Genomic DNA, 14852 nt, shown 5'->3' with positions numbered 1-14852 from the left:
AGACCCGCAATCTTGCCCCCAAGCCGGCAGTCGTGGACGTGGTCCACCACTTGTGTGTATCGTGGAGAGTTCGCGTGTGCTGCGCCCGGCTTGGCTGTCTTGTAACTTTGACGTTGTCTCGGGTGGTACTACGTACCTGTGATAATGCTTGGCTATGCACTACGTGTCAAGGGCAACTCGCTTCGCCGGAAAATAGAGATACGTCATCACCAGGGAAAGAGGGAGAGAGAGAGAGAGAGATGTGGGAGTGCCGAGCTCCTTAATTCAGTGTTTTGTCACGCGATCTGCGAAAGCGGCCGCACAATGTTTCGGGCTCCCTGAATACCAGATGTATCATTTTGGACACGAGATATGTTGACATTGTGGACATTGTCGCCATTTTGTCGAATTCCGCCATCTGGTTAGCGCTCATTGGCTCGGAGAGCCCCAAACTCCTGCTCTTTGCGATTGGCTCAAAAGTGCCACCAGGGGCGTAGCCGGGGGGGGGGGGGTTGGGGGGGTTCAAACCCCCCCCCCCGAAATTTTTCAGTTTTGCTTGCGTATATATACACTCACACATACAAACGCATGCACGAACATACATAAAGTATGGCTGAACCCCCCCCCCCCCGAAAAAAATTTCCGGCTACGCCCCTGAGTGCCACCATCACATAAGACATCATGGCCGATTTCGAAGCTTTTTTTTTTGGAATCAAGGAACTCGAATGTACGCGAGATGGAGCGCGCACGACGTGCCCGATGTCGACTACTTGGCGCCAAATGAAGTCATCAACAAGTTGTGTACACATTTGTATATACAACTTGTTTTTGCTAGTTGAGTCGACTAGTGGCTAAAAAAAAAGAGCAAGATACATCGCGCATTCAATGAATTGAACCTCCTGTGCAATAAATGTGTCTTCATTTAACTTCATTTCATGATATGTTGCTTGATATGATCACTTTGCTGAAGGCACTACCATGTTCGACGAGTCGTTCAACGTGCCGCTTTCCGCGAGCCACGTCAAAAGTTTAATTTTTCTTCGATTGAAATGAATATAACTGGAAACGAAATTACGCTATATTTCTAGTCTGAGACCTTATTCTATTTATGCAGAACTTCAACGTGGATCACTTCAGGATAAATAGTTATTTTATTGATATGTAATTACGATTAATTGCCAGAGAACACTCATATTAACGTATTACGACGTTATTTTTGTTATTTTTGTGTCAGCAGGATATAGAGTACCTAGAAATAATGTCTAAATTTAACCCATTTACAGACAGTTATTCGTAGGTCGTGCCTGAGGGGTCAAAGGTGTACTGACACGATTTTGAGGCATCGCAAAAGGGGCATTTTTTTTTTATTTCCTCGGCACGCAGGGCTAACGCTCTCCACACACCGGAGCCAGGACACACGTATAAACTATTTTAGTTTTATTTTCATGTTTTTTGTCGAATAGCATCTACAAGCCAACCCCACCGTAATGGACATTATCATGACGAGACAACACTGTTCGCTGGGCTTGCGAACTCTACGCCTTGGATGCAGCCGAAATTGCTGTCGAAGGACGGCAATTCACTCCTAGTTGTTTATGTGGAACACATGCGACTGACAGCAGACTACAGAGTGCTGCTGGTACGACTATATATAGTTGCTGTCCTTGCGTGACTGTCTTTACACGTCAATGTGATACCGCCCCTTTGATATCGAAACCGAAAGTGGATTTTTAAGAAAGCGGGATTAAAAATATATTCGACACTTTCTGAGGCACCACGATGCTTTCTTTAGCGTTTTCCACACCAGTGTTTTTTTTCTTTAGAGCAACGATACGAAAATTTCTGAAATTTCTGCCAGCACTTCACGTAACGATGTGACGAGCCCGACAGAGGCATAGTCGATCAGGCTTTATCGAGCCGATCGTCAGTATTGGGTTCAAGCGCTCACGCACCTTGCGAAGTTACTGACTAGAAGAGGCAAATTTCGTAACGTTTCGCAAGGTAACGATTATACGATATCGGACCATAATGTGTGTCCCCACAAACGCGAGCGCGAAGGGAGCCGGGGAAGAATGCCCACTGAAGACAAGTGGAGTCGTACCCATCCTGAAGCTTAATTCTAATGTATCCCATTGTTTTTTTTTTTTCGCACACGTCATCATCCGCCACTTCTGATGGATGAGAACAATAAGTACTTCAGCGAGTATCATCACTCGAGGATATACAATTGCGTCAGACTCGAGGCAAATTGGTGACAGCCCAATGTGACAGAAAAGACGTCCTGCGAATAGCTAACTCGAATCGCTGTAAATGCAGCTATAGCTGTCATATACGTGTAGATTACAGGGTGGTTTCGTTACTTCCTGACAGCCTCGAAGGACAGTCGGTTGTAAAAGAGGTCAACGGGGTGTCGAGCGTGTCCGGGGTGTTAAACGATGACGTCACTTTGAGACGTCGTTCGACCCTCGAGCTGTCTCACTCGAAGGCAGTCCCTTTGACTTTCGCTTTCAATGAGCATTTGTACATAAAAAAAGTACTCGCGTCTTGAGTGTCCCTCCGTTTGTGTAAGTGTAGACAAGGCCTTTTTAATTATTGCCTCTGACAAGCAGTGCTGCTGCGTTTAACGTCAACTGAATTATACTCCGGCAACAAGTCGTAGGCGATTAAACTGCAGCTTGAAATGCTTCGCTATGTAACTGACATCGTGAGGACATATTTTACATCACACGCAGGCCCCGATGACGAAATCGAAATGAAGCATTTATGATTATGGTGGTAGTAGTGCTATTTATTTCTCGTATAAGAAATGCTGCCTCTTTAAAATGATTGGTTTAGGTGTTCTATTGCGTTTCTGTTGACTTCCTGTTGTACTTAATAAAATGTCTGTTGAGATGCAATAGGACATACCGTACAACCTTTCTGTGTGGTCCGAGTGATACAGCTCAAAGAAGACAAAAATTGTGCTTTTCGTCTCAGGATATATATATATATATATATATATATATATATATATATATATATATATATATATATATATTTTTTTTTAAATAATGGTTGAAGAAGTCATATTCAGTGACCGTATCTATGACAGGACGTGCTATAGCTAGCTCTTCAGCGGCGTTACGACGAACTACTTATGACAGAGCATTAATAATTATAGAGTATTAATTAGTGCAAATTACTGCGGAGCGTTATTTATGACGTAATTTCTTGCCCCTTTTATATCTCCTTCTCGTTCCTAAATAAATCAAACAATTTAAAATGACCAAGTGATCGATAGATGACTGAAAATGAAAAGCGGGATTGGCGGGATCGATATAATTTTGTTAAAGCACGCACACATTTTATTTTAATTTTTTCCTGCCTTATCACAAATAACCCCGATAATCCGCGCAACGCGCAGAAAATCTTGTGCTTAGTGTGGAACGGCACAGGACATTTTGAACAGTTATTCAAATAGCTGCAGTAAACACTCCTTCAGCAGTGCAAGCGTGCGGTCGCTGCTCCTGCAAAACCACCGGTAATATCGCGCACGAAATTTCTAACACAATAATGCACCTAGTTGGGCTAGTTGGCAGCTGATCATGGGTGCACGCTTCCATAGTACTAGCGAATTAACAGACACATAGACTACACATGAACGACACAGAGACTTCGACTGATTTTTAATCGACAAATAGGACAGACGTATACATTTTATTGCGCACACGTAGGTGCCAAGAATTTCACTGCCGGCCCCGCCACGGTGGTCTAGTGGTTATGGCGCTCGACTGCTGACCCGAAGGTCGCGGAATCGAATCCCGGCCGTGGCGGCTGCATTTTAGATGGAGGCGAAAATGTTTGAGGCCCGTGTACTTAGATTTAGGTGCACGTTAAAGAACCCCAGGTGGTCGAAATTTCCGGAGCCCTCCACTAACGGCGTCTATCATGATCGTATCTTGGTTTTGGGACGTTAAATCCCAGATATTATTATTATTAATTTCACTGCCGCCTATTTGTATACCGCCAGCTCACACGTGGCATACGTGTAAGCAAAAACCACATGTGAGCGGGTGGTACACATAAGCGGCGGTGAAATTGTTTTCAGAAATTTGTCTCTGACGTGGCACCTGTGTGTGCGCAATGGAATCTATATATCTGTCCTTTAATTATGTCCTTTAATTACATCGATTAAAAATCAGTTGAAGTCTAGCGGCTGTTCTGTGTCGTTTTGTGTAATCTTTGTGTGTACTCGCTATCGTATTATGGAAGCATTCTCTCTAACACGAGCAGCTCGACACCTCTTCCCTTTACACAAGCAGAGTCGTTCGATTCTGTTCGTATTAACCGGAAGATTCGAGTTATACACCGTCGGGGGGGCTCCGTAACCGAGACCTCTGCTGCGATATCGAAAGCCGCATCCGGCGTTTTGAGGCGTCCGTGGCGCGTGACAATGGGGTCCCATTGTCAAACGATCGAGGCGAATCAAGATGAACGTTAGATCAGACGCGAGGCGACATGTACGGGCACGCTTGCTGCATGGTTGTTCGGCCAGTACTCCAAACTCTTCTTGCGGCCACCAGGGGCGCGGGCTTTGCCTTGACACACGTAAAGCCCCTCTACCTTGATACACGTAAAGCCCTTCTATCTATAAAGCCCCTCCATCTATACGTAAAGCCCCTCTATCTATAAGTAAAGCCCCTCTACCTATACGTAAAGCAGGGACCTTAGATACACGACTTGTTGTACAGCTAGAGTCCCTAAAGATATAGATGTATCTGCTGTGGTAAGGCTATGTAAACGACAGAATAGGTCTTAATTGAATGTGAAGGCACTAGCCTACATTAAGCCTTCGGTTTAAGGGAAAACTCTGGAGAGCTAAAGTCCACGAGTACTTCCGGTTTTCGGGTATACTATTATAAAAAATTTTCCTGTCACTGGTATCTGAAGGTGTCGGTACTCGTTCAGATGCGTTAATAATGTGCCGCAGGCTGCGGATCAGTAGATGATCAAATCTTGCATTAGAAGACATCTCGTTCTAAGTCTGCGTCGTAATTGATACTCTATATTACCTCCCTAGCGCATCATAGCCTTAGTCACTTTTGTGCCATAAAACATGAATTAGCTAACTAGCATTACGCTTCATTAATTGACGGTGTTTTATACCGTCTCGCAACCACGCGAAGAGTGACAGTGGAATCTCTAGCGACAAGTCTGGAAACTTACTTTGGCATATCCCCAAATTAAGTGACTTAAAATGCTCACATAATGTAAAACTAAACTGTAAGCGTGGGAGCACAGACGAAATAAGGTAAGCTATCTTGTCCAACCTTTGGCCTTAGGCAGAGACTTCTCTTCCCTCCCGCCTTTATTCTTCAGCTATCAGAGTGGAATCGAGCCCGAAACATCGATATCAGCGGTCATGAGACATTCAGTCATCACTGTCAATGCTTCTTCGTGCCTTGTAGCAGCTCTTCAGGACTGCACCGGAGAAGGGGACTTTGAAAAAATCGTGACCACACTACTTCTTCCATTTTTCTCTGAATCTTATCGGCCTCCTTTGAATCCTATATTGGTGTCACAAAGGGCACTTTCGATCGCGATCGAGGTTGATCGGGATCGAATCTCTCGGTCGTTATTGGCTTTGTCTATTGCAGGCTGAGAAAGCGAGTCAATCGCGATCGATAAATTGGATCCTGGTTGGTCCCGATCGCGATTTGAAGTATGTCTCGTGACTGAAGGGTAATTCCCAGTGATTTTTACGATTGCTACATCATTCCTATGGCTTACATTTAGCGCCCAATTGAATTAGGATTGTTTTACTTAAGAAAACGTCCAGTAAATGTCTAATTTTCGCCAAAGATTACGATGCGCGATAGGAAAGGAAAAATGGGATGGACACTTACCAAGTATTTTTCTTCCTTTCTTTTTTTAGGTGGGACGTCAGTCGGCGTCTGATCACGGCTCTGATGTTGAAGCGAAAGCAAAAAAGTAAAAAGCACACCGGCACGAAATTTTGTTACGTTGCCGTCGATTTTCCGGGTATCACGATGCAGACGCCACAATACAAGAAGTCGTCTGCTTCACATGTCTCCAGAAGTTCACGTCTTAACGATGCACACAGGTGTGTCACTCACTCACACATACGACCACGAAAATTACTAATAATCGTCTTCTTCCCTTCAGGCTCTCTCGTCGACAACCAGAGGATCGCGGGAATGGTCACAGCACGAAATCGCGAGTAACATTTTCGCGCATGAAGGGTCTCTCAAAATCGCGAGGAGCACGAGAGTCGTCTGTCTTTCTTCTTCGGTCGTCTGCAAGTTTTCTCGGAGCAGAAGAAACGGTCGTCCTGCCGTCCTTATAATAGCAGACGACATTCGCTCTTTCTCCCTCTCTCGTTGCCGGCGGCGCGCCGGCCAATGAAAAGACACCCTTGAGAGGCCTTTTGTGTTTCGAGCGTGCGCAGTTGTGGCGTCCGCATGTATTTCTTTCTCGTCTTTCTTTTTCTCCGCAGTTAGTAAGTTTCGTAACAAGTTCTACGTACCTGAAGCCCTTACATGCCCATTCTGCGTCAGTTACACACAATTACCATTGCATATACATTTATACGTGACCGCCATGTTGGCGAGTCCTTTCAACTTTTGAAGATTCGCCGAAAAGCTAGGTTTGGTATGACATTAATGTCGCAGAAAAAAACAAAAAATACAGCATTTCTTCTTTTCCCCGGCCATCTCCGTTCCTTTTTTTTTTTTTTCTTGCGTGGATGTGTGTGTGTGTGTGTGTGTGTGTCACCTGAGAAGCACACTTCTAGAGCAACAACACCTAAACAGGAAAATACTTGAAAGTCACTGAAGTCATTCTCTTGGCAAGTTTTCGCAGAATTAAAGGCTACCAATGCCCTCTCCCTTTGGGCATTACGGTAAACAGCAATACAGAAAAGCGACAGCATACAGAGACGGAAAAACAAATAAAAAGTTGGAAATAGAACCTGCTTGGGGGAAGGCGGCGGCGCCAACGCTTAATTAATGTCGGCCGAAATGACTTCTATTATGAAAATCGCCGAGGGTCTATTACCCTCTCGGCCATTGCAATAATTGCGCGTGCCTGAACCGAGCGTTTTGATTCGCTGTCACTACAGAGAAGTGTGTTGATGGCAAGTGCACTGAAAACACGTTGTTCAGAAACAACAAAAATGTGATCAACGTAGATCAAAACATACGAACAGAAGGCGAGCGTTATATATAGTTGCATGACATTTCTTCAACGATTTCGTGGGAACACTCATGTTAGCACTTCAACGCTATCAAAAAATAAAAAAGAACACTGTGACAAATAAAAGCAGTGCTCCCTCTACTACAATTTGTGTATATGTTTGAATAAAAGAAACAAGATAGATAGATAGATAGATAGATAGATAGATAGATAGATAGATAGATAGATAGATAGATAGATAGATAGATAGATAGATAGATAGATAGATAGATAGATAGATAGATAGATAGATAGATAGATAGATAGATAGATAGATAGATAGATAGATAGATAGATAGATAGATAGATAGATAGATAGATAGATAGATAGATAGATAGATAGATAGATAGATGAATGTAATAACTGCTGTTGCCGAACATTTAACGCAAGCAAAGCTTCAACTACTTGTGCAGTTCTCTGTGTCGTCTGTCCTTCATGCATTTCGCTCAGCGCAACTGCATTACAATATCAGTTAAATAAATGCATAATTCAAAGTGTCTAGTGGCCCGTTTATTCAGCAAGCAAACGCCGGTTCTTCTTTGCACAAATAGTTTTCAAAAACCAAAGCTTCATTCCACCTGTTTTTGTGTTTTCGCGCGTGTGGAAACCACTTCGAACCTAAAATTAATCAATATTGGTATTGAGCTTTTCTTTTCCTTTCCTTTATCGTTTTAATTTTTATTTGTTCCTTCCATTATTACTCTTACGTTATCGGTGAAAGCGCCCTGGGCACTTAGTATTCGCAAAAGTGTTATCTGCTGGACCTAATACGCGTGTCCAAGTGCGGTATTGCGAGCGCATTCTGTTGAAACACAGCTTTAAATTTGGCGCCCTAATTCGAAATGTTTACTTTCTGCATAGGGTGCGTGGACAACTGCCCAAGCAGCTTTAGGATGGCGTCTGTGCGAGCATCTGGGTGACTTGGCATCACTCAGATTTTACGCACATTCCAACACCTTTCCAACCAAGGAGCTTGCTTCCAACTACCCACACCTCTTCTAATCTCGAAGGCCATGCTTTGCATGTGCCTCAGTTTTTTTGCGCTTTTTTTCATGTTTTGAACGTCGATACATGTAGATTGGTTTATAGTTTGTCGCATGAAGCACCTGATTGTCTGTGCTACTCAGGTAACCATTCTTAGTTAGGGCCAACAAAAAGAAAACCTCTGAGATTTGTATTTTTGTTTAGAAGAGTGGGCCTCTCTGAGGCATGCATTTAAACCACCTATTCAAATGATGATGATGGTGATAGTGATGTTGCGGTAACTTCTTTACAACGGATCGCCAACTCTGATAAATGTGGCCTGAAATGAATGGAGTAAAAAAAGCACTCTTAGTGGAACGGCTCATTTCGCATGCTTCTGTCGCTTTCCGTGTGGACCATTTCGCAAGTTTTGGGTGGGAGCGTCATCTAGGGGTATTTCACAGAGTTCAGACAATTTAATTTAGCGATTATAGGGCCTCCGAGAGCACCATTTGACAGTCTTTGTGCCCGTTCTTCAGAATCGCCAGCGTTTGCACTGCCATCTGTGCCGAAGTACATAAAGCAATCGAACAACCGCTCGGACTCAGAGATTTGCGGCTACCATTGTGGACAATGTTTATTTTGATTTAGACAAGAGATACGCATTAGACCATTAATCTTGCTTAACCGGATTGTGCGCGCAGCAAAGGCCATTCATAAAAAGTTCAGAAAAACTAACTTTAATGAGCACTGAAAAAGAGATTTTGTCATGATTACACTGAGCCACTTGTCCCGAATGATGGTACTTGAAACCCTGGTTATATATATGGAATCGAAGGGGTACCTGGTGTACTTCCAAAGTACATATACTAAAATTGGAACGATACAGAGAAGATTAGCATGGCCCCTGCGCAAGGATGACACGCAAAATCGTGAAGCGTTCCACATTTTTTTGTCGAATTCTTGAGGATATTTTTGTCTTTTTTGTGAACATCACCGCGGTTACGGCTGTGTGTTCAATTCGGGTTTCCTAATTTCTGGTCCACGGTTCTGTGTTTTGTTTTACTGTCTTCGAGACACCGTAGATTTGGTTTCAGACGCCGTAATAAGGCCGCACGATTATGTGTAAAGTCTGCACAACGTGACCTAAATACGTATACGTCATCGTTACGGTGCACGTGTGTGTGTGTGTGTGTGTGTGTGTGTGTGTGTGTGTGTGTGTGTGTGTGTGTGTGTGTGTGTGTGTGTGTGTGTGTGTGTCTGTGTGTGTGTGTGTGTGTGTGCGCGCTTCAACGCTTACTCCGAGGAGTGGTAGGTATGGAGGGTGCGTTATTCCTGACTGATTTATGCACGCGGATCTAGAATTTTCTGGATATGCGAACAATTCAATGCGTCCAATACGACGAAGTAAGGCTGAAGCCAGTAGATGCCATAATTTCCGTAATCTAGCTTCCTTATTTTACTTTTCGATTCCTCTGTTACTTGTTTACATACATACATACATACATACATACATACATACATACATACATACATACATACATACATACATACATACATACATACATACATACATACATACATACATACATACATACATACATACATACATACATACATACATACATATGGGTGGGTTTTGAGGACATATATGCGCATACACTTTCGTGGAAACCAGCTGAGTCATTCCACCCTCAATATATTTATGCTCGACTCTATGACAAGTCGTCATGTCACGCATTGCTCGTTTTACATGCCAAATGTTGAGACACACTTAATTCATCTTGCCTGCGTATATCTATGTGCCATGGTGAACGCGGTTCCAGGGGGGGGGGGGCACTTGCTGAAGGCCTTGATTCTGAGCAGAACACCTATTTTCGTTATTTATTTTCGGTAAAACACCGTATCATCACACCTCCATCAAAATTTCGGAGGAAACCCGGGCCCCTAGCCCCCCCCCCCCTTATTTTGCTACGGCCTGATACAGGCATAGTATACATCTATACAATTCGGTCAAAGCGTGGCGCCTTTGCGATTATGTATGCACAGGGGCCCGGAACATGATCAGGGGCAGCACCAGGATTTTTTTAGGGGGGGGGGGGGGCACCCGCCGCAATTTAGTTCCTTCGGGGAAACAGGGAGGCGGGGAACTCAAGGCGTTGTGTTTTCACTGTTTGCGTTTGGGGTAGGGGGCGGGCTAAGGCGCACAGATGAAAATTTCTGGGGGGGGGGGGGGCACTCCCTGCCCCCCCTAAACAACACTGTGATTGTTCCGGTGCCATGTGCTATATCGGAGAATACTGTACGGTAACTGGGTCTGACTATAGCGTTTATTCACATTGGATGCATTAAGCGTCCCACTATGAACGATGTACTGAGATATGGTATGATTACACGCTGGCTCCTTTGCTCAATGGAGACCTTGGAGCCCACTTTACGAGTACACTTCCTTGTTCTTGAACATTTTGTAGCTAAAAGTATATCTCATCGCGCGATAAACAGAGCACTGTCTAGTAAATTTTTCACGCAACACAGACTTTACCAATTTTCGCATAGTAATTGAATGCGCAGGGAACTTTCATCTGGTGTGATCATGAGGCAGACCTTCAAAAGCAGTGTTTTTTTTTTTTTCTGTTGGGTCACTATTGGGTCGTGTATTTGGTCACCTGTGTTTTTTTAATGCTTGAAGTAAGGTACTCAATTATGTACTTTGCGTGGTCACCATAGAGGTACTCAATGAGGTTTGAATTAACATGTCTGGTCCCTTTTCCCAGCATTCTTCCTGTCTATAAGCACTTATTTCGGTTCGTTTATTTCGGCCGAACCCATGCACATATGGATCCCTATATATGTCCGCTACCTTGTGACGTCAATTTTACGTCATATGCTGAAGACCAATCCGAACAGTTGGATGCATAATGGCGTCCTACGCCATCCTGTTTCAGAGGGAACTGCATATCAGTTGTCTAGTACTGTGTAGTACCTAATGCAATAGTTAGGCAGGCACATAAGAAAGCTTGCTATCAAAGAAGTTTTGTTTAGAGTTTCTCCAAGCATTATGAAGTGCATGCAACTGTGATAGCTGAAACTTATTCAAGGATTCAGGCGGAAACCTTAATCACGGGATACAATTATTCCTCAAAAACACCACGCACTTCGTCATTCAGTGCTATATAAACGTTATGTAAGAATGTAAGCTTATCACACCTAAATTGGCATGTATTATTCATATGCTATTAACTGCAACTATACATATGCACAGCGTGGTACGCCGACTGTGTGTGCTTTAATCATACCTAATTTGTCTCTGCAATATATAATATTATTGCCATGATCAAAATTAATTGTATGTGCATATCATTTTGAAGTATCGTTGTTTGCAGCAAATGAACTGTCCCAAGTATTGCTACAATTACTATAGTTTCATATCGTGAATATATCGATAGCTTTGTCGCAGCGGGCTGTTACGAAAGTTCGATAACTAAAATCGCATTTTTAATTTTTTTATTTTGCTGTCGTTTAGGTAGAATTAGAATACCTCAGAGTCGCGATATTAACTGATACGCATGTAAAATTTAATACATTGTCTATGGTTACTGCTTATCGCACTGTAGAGGTACCACTACGCGCGACTTTTTTTTTTTAGTTTTTCGGTGTAACCCGCGGCCGTCAGATGGTGCGTGCGTCGTTGCCATTGTGACAGTGACTTTGGTGTGCGTGAGATTTTTTTATTTTTCAATGCGGAGTAGTGGGGCATTTTCGGACAATGTAGCCACCATGGACGTGGTTTCAGCGCCGAAACAGACCAACGTACCGGGCACGGTAAGCCGTCACACAGACGCTGAAGGCTATCCGCGTCGCCTGCATCGCTAACCGCGTCCCACACCGAGGAGGTGTCGACTGTGTGCTCGCGTCGACTACGCTAAGCCTAAAACACGCTGTGGTTGGTGTCTCTTGCTGCCGCCAGCGACACTAGCAGTGGATGCGGATTTCGGACGCCTCCTACTCCCCCTGCTGATTTTTTTTCTTATATTTTTTTTTAATCCGCCGTGCGACTTTGCTCGATCGCCTAAAGAAACTTGAGCAACTCCTGCTGCTACTGTACGTGTTATTGTGCGATTCTAGCGACTCTCTACTGCGTTGCACCGAGGTTGCAAGAAAGAAGAAAAACACCTCCTAGGCTGCGTCCCCTCCCTATGCTGGCTACCCGGATTATGTGGGCATAATCCCGACCCTGCGATGTCTCTAGCGCCGCTCGCAACGCCCAACTCGTGGTGCGTAATGCGCGACGTCTACATCTAGGTAAGAACCTCTCTTGTTTATGCATTTAGTGTCCAGTGGCAGCGCGAGCCGGTGTCGTTTTATGATTTTAAAGCTATATAGAACCGCACGAAATGAGAGAGAAGAAAGGGTGTGCTGTTGTGACGGGTTGAATGGGAGTAGCAGCGCGGTTGGCATTTTTTTTTTTTTTTCGAGAACGAGTATATATTCAAAATGAAAGCGCAACTAAGGGAAGCGCCGTATTAGCGCCCGATCATGCATAACGCGCAATACAGCTCTCGTTTAGCTTAGCGTTCTCTTGTTCCAGTGTTTTCCCGATGAGCAACGTCGGCGTGAAAACAGCGCGGCATTGTGCATCGAAACGTGGGGAGCGTGATTGCGTAGCGAGAAACTACAAGCCGATCAAGCGCTTCTAGTTTCTCCCAAAGCCGATCGAGCGCTTTTAGTTTCTCCACTGAGTATTCTGACACGTTTCGGTGGTGTATTAACTCGAAAGCCTGTGGTGTTTGTTTGGGCCGAGCTAAAGTTGACGCTGCTGCATGCAATTGACCCGACGCTACGCGATGTCGCTTGGTGGACGCCGATTTTGAGGAAAAATAAAACTATAAAAACACTCGCTCCGCTCGTCGATGTTTCAGCATTCACAACGAGGCCTAACCGCGGAGTTAAATCTGTTTCATCTTGTGATCGCTTCTTTCTCCCACAGCCTTTTATTATTGAACTCGCGTGATGTGTTTGCTTTGTCGCAGTTTGCGGACGCTCTTTGTTTCGCTTCGTGCGCGCTTTTCGCGTGATGCCTTTTTATGATTGGCCCGCAGCCCTTCGTTTCGTCACGCAGCAAAAATAGTTGTGTTTACGGGTGCACGTTTCGCTTGGCGTCTCGCGCGCACCTGCGAGAAGTGAAAATGAACGCGATTTGATGCTTGCTCGTCGGGCGCTTACGTTCGTGTTTACTTTGAAGAAACTCGTTGCACTATGCGATAGTGTAACGTGCACGGGCTCGTTGCATATTGGAAGAGCGATCGCCTTGTTGACATTACTAATGTCGTCATTTTGTTGGCGACTCACCCCATGTCTTCGCGTCGTGTGTGACCTTAAAAAGCCTGTTCTGTAATTGTAGCAGACGACAAAACGAAGGCAGATTAACGAACCTCTGTTTTCTTTTTCGGGAACGAACAAACAAAAGTACGTTGGTTAAGTTTTGTATCGGTTCCTTGTTTGGTGCGCCGTCGTCCAAGCAGGTAGTGTAAGATCGATAAACGTTGCCGCTTAATGAAAGGAGCATAGAAGCTCTTAAGCAGACCGCTTTTACATATAACTGTCGTGTCGTCTGCAGCTGTCGTCTGTTTTGGAAAGCCGACGCTAATGTTGCAGACGACACGGCAGTGTCGTCTGCAACTGCCTTCTGTTTTGTAGAGATGTTGCCGTTTGGAATTTCGTGCGTCCATATACATTTCACCCCGTGTCACATACGTGTCAAGGATGTAGGAAAATGGTTTTTGAATCAATTTATATCGTGTCTACAGGAGTGCTTTCGCCCCACCTGCGCATTTATGACTTATTAATTTCAGCGTAGGCGCATGTTAACGTCGGTCAGTTGTAACACTGCTTGACAAAAAAACGGAGAATACAGAACTATTGGACCGTGCCTGTTAAAGTTCAGCGACAACATGAGCATGCGCTTTCATTTAAAGCTTTTTGAGAGTGCTACAACTTCGAAATGTCAAAGCTTGTGTCACAAGCGGAGTTGCGAGAACTGAACTAGATCATGCCACGCTTAGAGGGGGCCGAAACAGAATAAGCTATCCCATGTAGTCAACATACGGCAGTCTCTTATCTGAACCCTTTCTTTATTGTTTTTCTTTGGTGAGAAACGCGCCTTATCTATGCCTCTCAGCGACAAGATTGGCAGATAAAATGGTCCTTGCTAACAACAGGCCTGTACAGCTGATCGGTCCTGCGTCGTATGCAATAAAGAAAGTGCTCTGGACATCCCCCCTGTCCCTCCACACACACACACACACACTCACGCTTTTACCGTTTCTTTGGGATAGTTAACTGCTGCAGCCTCCTAGTTTTTCCATTTACAAAATCCACAGCGAAATAAGTACTGTAAGCTGATGCTGTTTGTGGAAGCAAGGTTTTTCGAAAAGTGTTCAAGGCAGCGCATGAAAGCGTAACAACTTGCACTCGAGTCGTGTTGCAACTTAACAGTTGGGTTGCGAGAGAAGCATGTTTGGTTCTGTGGACGACGACAGTAGTACTCTCTCTAGAATAAACATAACTGCGATGGCGCTTCCACCAGGCTCTAAAGACTTCTCCTTGATGAAAGCGTGGTGTAGCAATCTTTCCATTTCGTTCTTGTGTTGTTTTCAAACTGCGAGAAACCAGGACA

At 44.3% G+C, this 14852-nt stretch overlaps 1 protein-coding gene and 1 non-coding gene across 3 annotated transcripts in view; both read left to right on the top strand.

The window, feature by feature from the left end:
* Positions 1-9025: 9025 nt before the first annotated feature.
* Positions 9026-9128, top strand: LOC119401049 (U6 spliceosomal RNA). Its single transcript, XR_005185385.1, has one exon. It is a non-coding gene; the product is annotated as a U6 spliceosomal RNA (small nuclear RNA).
* A 2718-nt stretch (positions 9129-11846) lies between these two features.
* Positions 11847-14852, top strand: part of LOC119399908 (trithorax group protein osa) — a 61468-nt gene continuing 58462 nt past the window's right edge. Inside the window, exon 1 of one of the 2 annotated variants that reach the window (XM_049417893.1) lies at positions 11847-12478. The gene's annotated coding sequence lies outside the window, so the exon portion shown is untranslated. The remainder of the gene's footprint in view (positions 12479-14852) is intronic. The other variant, XM_049417894.1, reaches the window with a different exon arrangement.

The sequence above is a fragment of the Rhipicephalus sanguineus genome, chromosome 7 (assembly GCF_013339695.2).
Source record: "Rhipicephalus sanguineus isolate Rsan-2018 chromosome 7, BIME_Rsan_1.4, whole genome shotgun sequence".
NCBI classification, from domain to species: Eukaryota; Metazoa; Arthropoda; class Arachnida; order Ixodida; family Ixodidae; genus Rhipicephalus; species Rhipicephalus sanguineus.
This window is presented reverse-complemented; position numbering and strand designations above follow the sequence as displayed.